We start from the raw sequence: 8,885 nt of genomic DNA on the forward strand, positions 1-8,885 counted from the left end.
GTGTTCGTGTCGCTCGATGTCGCTGTGGGCAGTATGATCAACTTCTTAGTGGGTCGCCGTAGGATGCCCTTGTTCGTCCGCACGTCGACCGCTCGGATCTCGCCGTCTGGTCCAGGTGTCGCCAGTCCACCACGCCTCGCGGCCAGTGCAGAGGCAAGGTCCCATCAGCTATTAGGACCAGGTCGTCCATTTTGATGGCTCCGTGTGTAGCTCAGGGCTCCCGCCGATGTTGCAACTCGGGTAGGTACTCCTTCACCCACCGGTTCCAGAAGCAGTCAGCTAGCCTCTGGCTGGCATGCCACTCCTTGTGTCCCGCCGCGTCGCTCTCTGTGAAGCTGCCTGGCAGTGGGACGCGCGATGGACCGCCCAATACGAAGTGATTGGGGGCAGGGCGCTATCGTCGTCTGCCGATGTCGACACGTGGGTTAGCGGTCGGCTGTTGAGGGTGTGCTCGACTTCGACCAGTAGAGTGTGGAGGACCTCTTCCTTGGGTGCCCGTTCGTTCAACGTAGCGGCTAGTGCAGTCTTCACGCTACGCACCAGCCGTTCCCACGCACCTCCCATGAAGGTGCGCTCAGGAATGTAGCGCCATCGGATGAAATGGACGATGACTCTTCTTGGATGGCTTCCTCGGCTGCTTTCTTCAGTACGACGTCAGCACCTTTTAGGTTGGTGCCTTGGTCGGACCATGGCTCAGTGGGACACCTCTGCGGCCATGAAGCGCCGCAGGCCATTATGGCGGAGTCCGTGCTGAGGCTGCTGGCGATTTCCAGTGGACTGCGCGTCGTTAAGCAGGTGAAGAGCACTCCGCACTGCTTCTTGGTGAGTGCGGCCACTGTCACGGTCATAGGCCCGAAGTAGTCTAGGCCGGTGAAAGTGAACGGTCGCTGATGATGCGCCAGCCTGCTCTGCGGATGGTTGCCAGTTGACGGCTGCGCCGGTCTTTCTCTTAGTATGCTACAGAGCTGACACCTCTTCAGTTCACTGCGGACGGCGTGTCGTAGGCGCAACACCCACAAGTGTTGTCGCACCTCGTTCGTGGTGATCTCCAAGCCGCCGTGGTGAAGTTTCCGATGCACCCATGCGATGTATAGGCGCACCAGGCGCGGTTTTCGTCGACGATGGGGGCTCTCGTTGCTCGGCTGACAAATCGGCGGCGGCTGCTATTCTTGATCGAAGTCGCAGAATGTCGTCGTTGTCTATGACGACCGACAGCTGTATGAGTCGACTGGATGACGGCAGCTGTTTCCCTCGTTTCAATGCTGCGATTTCGTCGCCGAACGCCTCTTGTTGTATCGCGCGAATCCATAGCCGTCGCGCGCGATCTAGGTAGTGTGTGTCTATGGGGATGAAACACACAGATGGACTATTGCTGTTCTTGATTTTCATCTTCGTTTTCTCTCTATCGACTTTCTTCGTGCGGGTCCAAGTGGGGTCGGCGCTCTCTTTCTTCTTGTTTCTCTTTCGGGTGGTGGTGCAGCGTTGACTGGTCGGTCGCATGAGGTCGATGAACTGCAATACCCGTGCTGAACTGCGAACAAGTTACAACCAATTAGAAAAACGTGACGGATCGGGTAATGCTATAGACAACTGCGTCGCGTTCTGTAGCTTGTGTACGCGTTCTTCTCCCGTTTCCGCTTGACTATTGTCGCTCGTATTATCTTCACGCGGCCACTGCTCTTCGGGGAGGTACAGGAAGTCCGGCCCACGGAACCATCTATGCTGCGAGCCGAAGTCCGTCGGTGGGTCGCGTGTGGCGTCGTCTGCTACGTTGTGCCGCGTCGGTATCCACCTCCACTCGTTCGTCTTCGTTTCTTCGACGATCTCGGCGACTCTATGCGCGACGAACGGCTTGTATGCGCGAGGACCGGTGCGTAGCCATGCGAGCACGGTGCGTGAGTCCGACCAGTATACTCGGCGAGCGGGCTTCAGGTCGTGTTCTTCGATTGCCGTGCGCGATAGGCGACATCCAAGGACGGCCGCTTGCAGCTCCAGTCGCGGTATCGTGGTCACCTTGTTGAGTGGAGCCACTCGTCCCTTAGCCGCGATCAGCGACACGTGGACCTCGCCGGTCGCGTTTACGGCCCGCCAGTACACGGCACAGGCGTACGCGTCCGAGCTGGCGTCGACGAATGTATGCAGCTCCGCTGTATCGGCCGCATACTCGTAGCACCGCGGCACCCTCCAGCGCGGACAGCCGTCGCACGTGGTCCATCCAGCTCCGCCAAGCGTCCGCTTCCCGTGGTTGCAGCTCGGTGTCCCAGTCGATACCGGTACGCCACGTCTCTTGCAGTATCTTCTTCGCCTGTATGGTGATGGGAGTGGCGAGGCCCAGTGATCGAACAGTGACATAATGCTCGTAGCGCTTTCCTCTTTCGTCGGCGTCTGTTCCCGCTGGCTATCTGTGGCGGAAGCTTGTGTCCATTGAAGTTGAAGCCTAAGGTGTCTTCAGAAGGTCGCCATACCATCCCCAGTATCTTCTCCGCGTCGAGTTGTACCACGCTGTCCCCGCCGGTGTCGGAGAACGCGGCGCGCACTTGATGCGAGTTCGACGCCCACCGTTGGAGATAGTAGTTGGCTCGACCGTGGATCTGTGCGACCTGTCTTGAGACGCGTACGGCTTGCTCTTCCGTGTCGAAGCTGGCGAGGCAGTCGTCGACGTAGTGGTTCATGACCACCGCCGTTGCTGCCTCCGGGAACTCTTCCTTGTACTGTTCTGCGTTCTTGTTCTTGACGTAGATCGCTGTACACGGTGATGATGTTGCGCCGAATATGACACTCTTCATCCTATATTCCACAGGTGGACCCTCTCGTCGATCTCCTCGCCACAGGAACCGTTGCATGTCCCTATCTTCTTCCCGTATGGTGACCCGCATGAACATGTCCTTTATGTCCGCCGTGACTGCCACCCGTCGTTGCCGGAACCGCATGAGGACCCCCGGTAGCGATTGAAGTAAGTCGGGGCCCGGCAGCAGCATGTCATTCAAACTGATGCCCTTCGTCTTGGCTGCTGCGTCGTGCACGATCCGCAGTTTCCCCGGTTTCTGCGGGTTGATGACGGCGAAGTATGGCAGGTACCACACCCGTTGGGAACTCCGTGGCGGGGCGACTTCGGCATACCCGTTCTTGAGTAGCGTGTCCATTTGTTGTTCATACCTCTTCTTAATTTCTTCATTCTTGTCGAGTTTCCTTTCGACCAGTTGGAGACGTCGCATTGCCGATTCGTAGTTGTCCGGCGGCACAGGGTCGTCCTTCTTCCATAATAACCCCGTCTCGTATCCTCCCGCCGGTAGCGGACGAGTTTTCTCCTCTAAAATGTGTAGGGCGCGACGTTCCTCTTCATTGTAGGACCTCTTCGGTGCGATCCCCAGCGATTCGAGCGAAATGTTGCTTCATCATTTCTTCCATCGATTGTTCCTCTTCGTGTGTCGTCACTATGTGGCTGATTCTGTGCACCTGCTGTCTTGCCCTGTGCCGCGACTCGTACCGTGCAGTACCCATCCCAGGTCGGTGAGTGATGCGACCGGCTGCGCGTCGGATCCTCTTCTGAATTCGTGGGCGAGTAGTAGGTGCCAGTTGTCTTGCCACAACAGTACCGTCGGTTTGCCCTCTTCATAGACCAATTCCCTCTCTATGTCTCGTAGATGTGGACAGCCCGTGATGACGCTGCGCGGTACCGACTGCGGTGATAACTGCAGTCTGTCCATCGTCCGTGCCCCCACTGTGTATTCTTGCGAATTCCGCCCGCGGATCTTGAAGTGAACACGCGTCGATTGAGCTGCGTTGATCCGTGGCCCGGCCACACCTTCCATGTAGAATGGTGCGGGGGGACCCGTAGCACCGATTCGCTCCGCCACCGTCGTCTCGATGATGGTGCAAGTCGACCCGTCGTCCAGTAGCGCGTAGGTGTCGCACGTTCCCGTGGGACCGGTGACTCGTATCGGCAGGATCTTCAGGAACGCGATCTTGTCGTTTTCCCTTGCCGATGCGGCGACTGCGGCGGACTTGTCCTCGACGACGTGCGTTGTCACTTCAGTTCTCCGGCTGTTGTCGCGTGGTGTGCAGCAGAGGGTGATGAGTCTGCGTGCACTCATCTACTCCACATCTCTTGCTCTTGCAGGCGTGGCGAAATCTTCTCACTTTGAGGCAACGGAAACACAGCCTGAGTGAGTCTTTGCTAGCTCCCACCTCGCCGATGTGTCCGCTTCCTTCATCGTCTTGCAGTCCGATGGAGCGTGTCCCTCTCGTCGACACATCGGGCACGGTGGTGTAGCGGGTTTCTCCTGCGTCGTGTATGTCTTCGCCGTCTTCCTAGGAGCGGACTCCTGCCGGTCTTCGGACGGTATCTCCTCGGCGGGGGCGAAGTTTCTACATCGTGCGGCGGTCCTTTGCAGGAACTGAGAGAGTGTTATGAGGTCCGGTTGTCCCTCCGGTTGGTCGTTGGCGAAATCGTAGTACTTGAAGCGTAGTACCGACGGCATCTTCTCTGTGACGTTTCTCACTATTTCTTCATTGTAGAGGTAGTGACTCTTGTTCAGCGCTCGTATCGTGGCGACGACGTTCTGCACCTTGCTTGCGAAGAGGCAGACGTCTCTTGCGTTGTCCGAGAGTCGTGGTAGCGCGCGGAGTTTGTTCAGTTCGGCTGTGACGAGTGCTCCAGGGCGGCCGAACCTCGCGGCTAACATCTTCATCACTTCTTCTGCGGTCGTAGACCCGACGAATAGGGAGCGTGCCGCGTCCTTTGCGGCCCCCTTCAAACTTCTGCGCAGTCTTGCTAGGTTCTCTTGTTCTGTGTGTTGACTTGCGCTCTCTTCATAGGCCACCTTCCATGGTAACCACTCGCTCGACGATCCATTGAAGACTGGCAACTCGGTGACTCTTGACGCTGTGGAGGGCAGTATGTTGCGAGCGGCCATCTGCATGGCGATCGCAAACTCATTGCAATCGATGCCCACCTTCAGCACCGGTTCTTCTTTCTTCATCGACTGCATCGCTGCTGCTATCGTAGGAATGGCGGCATGTGGGTCAACGTGGCGTGCGTGGTCCCGGTGAAGTGCGTCGCTGCTCGGCTGTGGCGGCGGCGCTCTCGAATCCTCTTCAACGGGTCTCGATGGGACGAACCCCTGACGCTTGCCGGTGACTTCTTCTATCTCTGGTACATGCGGCTCCATCGTGAGTGCTAGCGTGCTTCGATGAACCCAATCTGACGTTCGTTCTCTTCTGACGGTAGCGTCGTCGTCTTCTATTTCCTCGTCGTCTTCCGATTCGGCTTCCAAGGCGGCGACACGTGCAGCAGCCAATTCCACCTCCTTTCGAAGTAGCTCCTCCCGTGCCTTGGCCAGAGCCTTCTTCTTCTGCGAGGCCGTGGTGCGAACCGTGCGTGCCGTGCCGTGCTTCGGTTCCTTCTTCCTTGCTGTCTCCTCTGTCGTTCCTGTGGCTTCGGTAGTCTCCGTGGCTCCTGTGGTCGTCGTATCGCCGGACGTGTTCGTAGTCGATGTGGTGGCGGCGGTAGACGACGTGGCAGCGACAGATGACGTTCTGACAGCCGCAGACGACGTGGTGGCAGCAACGGACGGCGTGGCAGCGACGGACAGCGTTCCGGCGACCGTAGTCGACGTGGTGGCGGCGGACGTTGTGGCTTCGGTGACGGCGATTTTTTGTTGCGATGACTTCATGTTTCTCGTAGTCGGCATTTCAGTGATCTGGCTTCAGAATGGTCTTCCTCCAGCGATCCGGCTTCTCGATGTACCAACGGTGTTCCTCCAGCAATCCGGCTTCTCGAAGGACCACGATGAACGGTGTGGACTGCCGTTCGGTGAGCGTGGACTGTAGGGGCGTTGGTTCAGGCTGGAGTGAAACACAGCGATTACTATTCTGAAGCCTCCGGTACCGTCTGAAAAGAGTATTTTTTCTTCTTGTCCTATTTCTTCTCGAGTGTAGTGCGTCGCTGCCCGGAAGCGAATGCCGCTCGACGGGAGGCGGCCTATCTTTATACCCGCCCGCTCGCACGATAACATTTCTAACTCGCGTTAGCGAATCTGTGCGAGCGGGACGGGGCGAGAGTGAACGAGACGCGTATCTCTTTAGAAGGTACCATATAGCGTCTATTTATTTATTACAATTTACTTATTTCTATTTGTTTTTACAATTTCTATTCCTTGCAGGTAATAATGACAACACGTAAAGAATGCTTTATTTGACTTACACTATAGGTATCTTAAATCTATGTAAAATCTATATAAAAATAACAGTACACAAAAACGATTAAACTAGGGACTTAACAACTATAAATAACGATTACATATATACAAATAATGTCGCGAACAATTATAATACTATTACATTAGACATGGTTTATATGTTCATTATATCAACATATAATAATTGTAGTTACTAATATATGTATTGTATGTAAAAGGCCGGCAGCACACCTGCAATGCCGTAGGTGTTGTGGGTGACCATGGGCGGCGGTAGTCACTTACCATTAGGTGAGCCACATGCTCGTTTGCCCCCTGTGTTGGAAAAAAAAATTGTATGTGATTTATGCAGACATAATTTTACTATTTAATTTATTAATCGAATTTAATATTCCAATGCACCGCCATTTACTTTCTGTTCAGCGTAACGGTTGACTGGTAGAAAATACCATGAAGCAATAAATTCTCCCTATATATATTTTAATGTATACAAAAAAAAGTAATAATATAGGATAAAACATTATATATGGTCAGCTGTTTGAACTTATAAACAGATATCCAAGTCTTTTACATTAATAGGAACTAAGATAGAAGATATAATATATATTAAGATATAATTATTTTTTATTATTACATTTCTGTTTAGCCAAAGATTGACTGAGAGAGAATGCTATATAGCATTAATTCCGCCTTTTGCATTAAACAATGTTTTGTAATATGGTTAATAAAGAATACATAAGAATAGAAAACATAAATATAATCTATTATATAGTAAGTAATATGTACTAATACTAATATGTACCATGGTACTGCTCATGTCTATAGGCGACGGTTACCACTTTCCATCAGGTGGGCCGTCAGCTTGTTAGCCATTTTAAGTTGTATAAAAAAAAAGTAATATGTAACTTACAACTTACCTTTGTGGAATATGAGAAAATCTGTCCTAAATGTTAATTCACAAAATTATATTCCATCTGTGTGCAAAATTTTCTTTTTAATTGGTACATCTTTTGGGCGTTATTAAGATTAAATTTTCGAAACGGTATTGATAACAAAAATGTTCTAATTTCTTTGCAAATTTTCACATGTTTAATATTAACTTTATATATAAAATGCTAAGTATAATTCTTATCGTTTGAGTGTGCTTGTGTAAATTTGAAATTAACGGAGCAGAAGTGGAAGATCACAAGGACGCGTGCTTATAGAAAGTTGAGGAATTTAACATGATTTTACGAGCTACGTCCGTGGAACGTCGTACCAGTACTTTTAATGTACTAGCTGTATCCCACAACTTTGACAGCGTGGATTAGTTTACAGATAATTTATTTGTAATTTACAAAATTATAAATCAAGTTCTTTTTTCAAACTACTTTAGAAAGAAGGAGGTTCTTAATTCGGTCGTATTTTTTTTTGTATTACCTCATAACTCTGTCAGTTACAATCCAATTTGGAAAACTCTTTTTGTTCGTAAGGATATACTTATAGATTGGTCCCATAGAAATATAGAAATTTTATCCAAATCAGTTCAATAAACTAGTTTTTTTTTTTTTTATTAAAATAGTTTTGTCACAATTGTAGTCGGTTTTTTTGTGAATCACGGTCTTATGTTATTTGTCTAAAGGGTTATTTTGTTTCGCAACAAGCAGTTTTTTATGCTGTAAAGAAAAACGACATTAATTGATTGCAAATTAATTATGTAAATTGATAGCTCCGTTAGTATGGGTATTGATCTCGGGACGGCGTGCATTTTAATAGTTAAATAATATTTATATTCCTCTCCTCTCCTCCCGCAAAAACCTTCGGACCAGAGAAGGCGCAAAATAATCATCCCTCGCTTATGCTCACTAGCGGACAGTTAACGACTGATTTAATGATGACGATTATGAAATTATTGTTAAAATCAATAGAGAATTGATGACAAATATAAAGAAAAAATATTCGCATAATAAAAAAAAATGCAAACCATAGAAATGTTTTAAAAATTATTTTAATTATAACTGTATGTTTTAGTGCAATAAATAATATATAATAAATTTAGAAACCACATAAATACTCTTATTCTATACACGACGAACTTATGAACATTATAATAGAAGGTAAGATAGAAGGAAGGAGGGGGAGAGGGAGACTGAGACATAGTTACATTAGGTAGATCAAGGAAGGAGTTGGTGTCGTGTCGTATCAAGAGTTGAAGAGACTCGCTGAAAATCGTAGTGAGTGGCAAGAGCTCCACAGACAAGAGCGCAGTTCTTAAATAGAAATAATAATAATAATAAATACCCTAAAGTCCAACTAAGAAATAAATGAAGGTGCACAAGAACAATAGAATCTCAAATAATATTTAATAGAATTTTTATCTGTTTGAAACAAACGTTTACAAACGTGTAAACGTTTGTTTCGACATCACGCAAAAACTACTTAACCAAGGTAAATATGATTTTTACAGTTGTGAATATGTACCTAAAAATCTAATATATTTTATCTTGATATACTAAGAACCATCTAATTCCTAAACCCACGTATATAGTTGCGGGCAAGAGCTAGTCTTCAATAGTCTTTAATTTCAGGATCTTCGCATTTTCGGCTCGTGTTTTCGCCAGTTTTCTCGTTGATTACGTTAAGGTACATAAGGGTAGTTATGTTTGCACTCCCTTCAATAGGGTTAGAGCTCCCGAGAGCATTTAGTAT

Source organism: Galleria mellonella, unplaced genomic scaffold, assembly GCF_026898425.1.
Source record: "Galleria mellonella isolate WM207_F2 unplaced genomic scaffold, CSIRO_AGI_GalMel_v1 utg1260, whole genome shotgun sequence".
Taxonomy (NCBI): domain Eukaryota; kingdom Metazoa; phylum Arthropoda; class Insecta; order Lepidoptera; family Pyralidae; genus Galleria; species Galleria mellonella.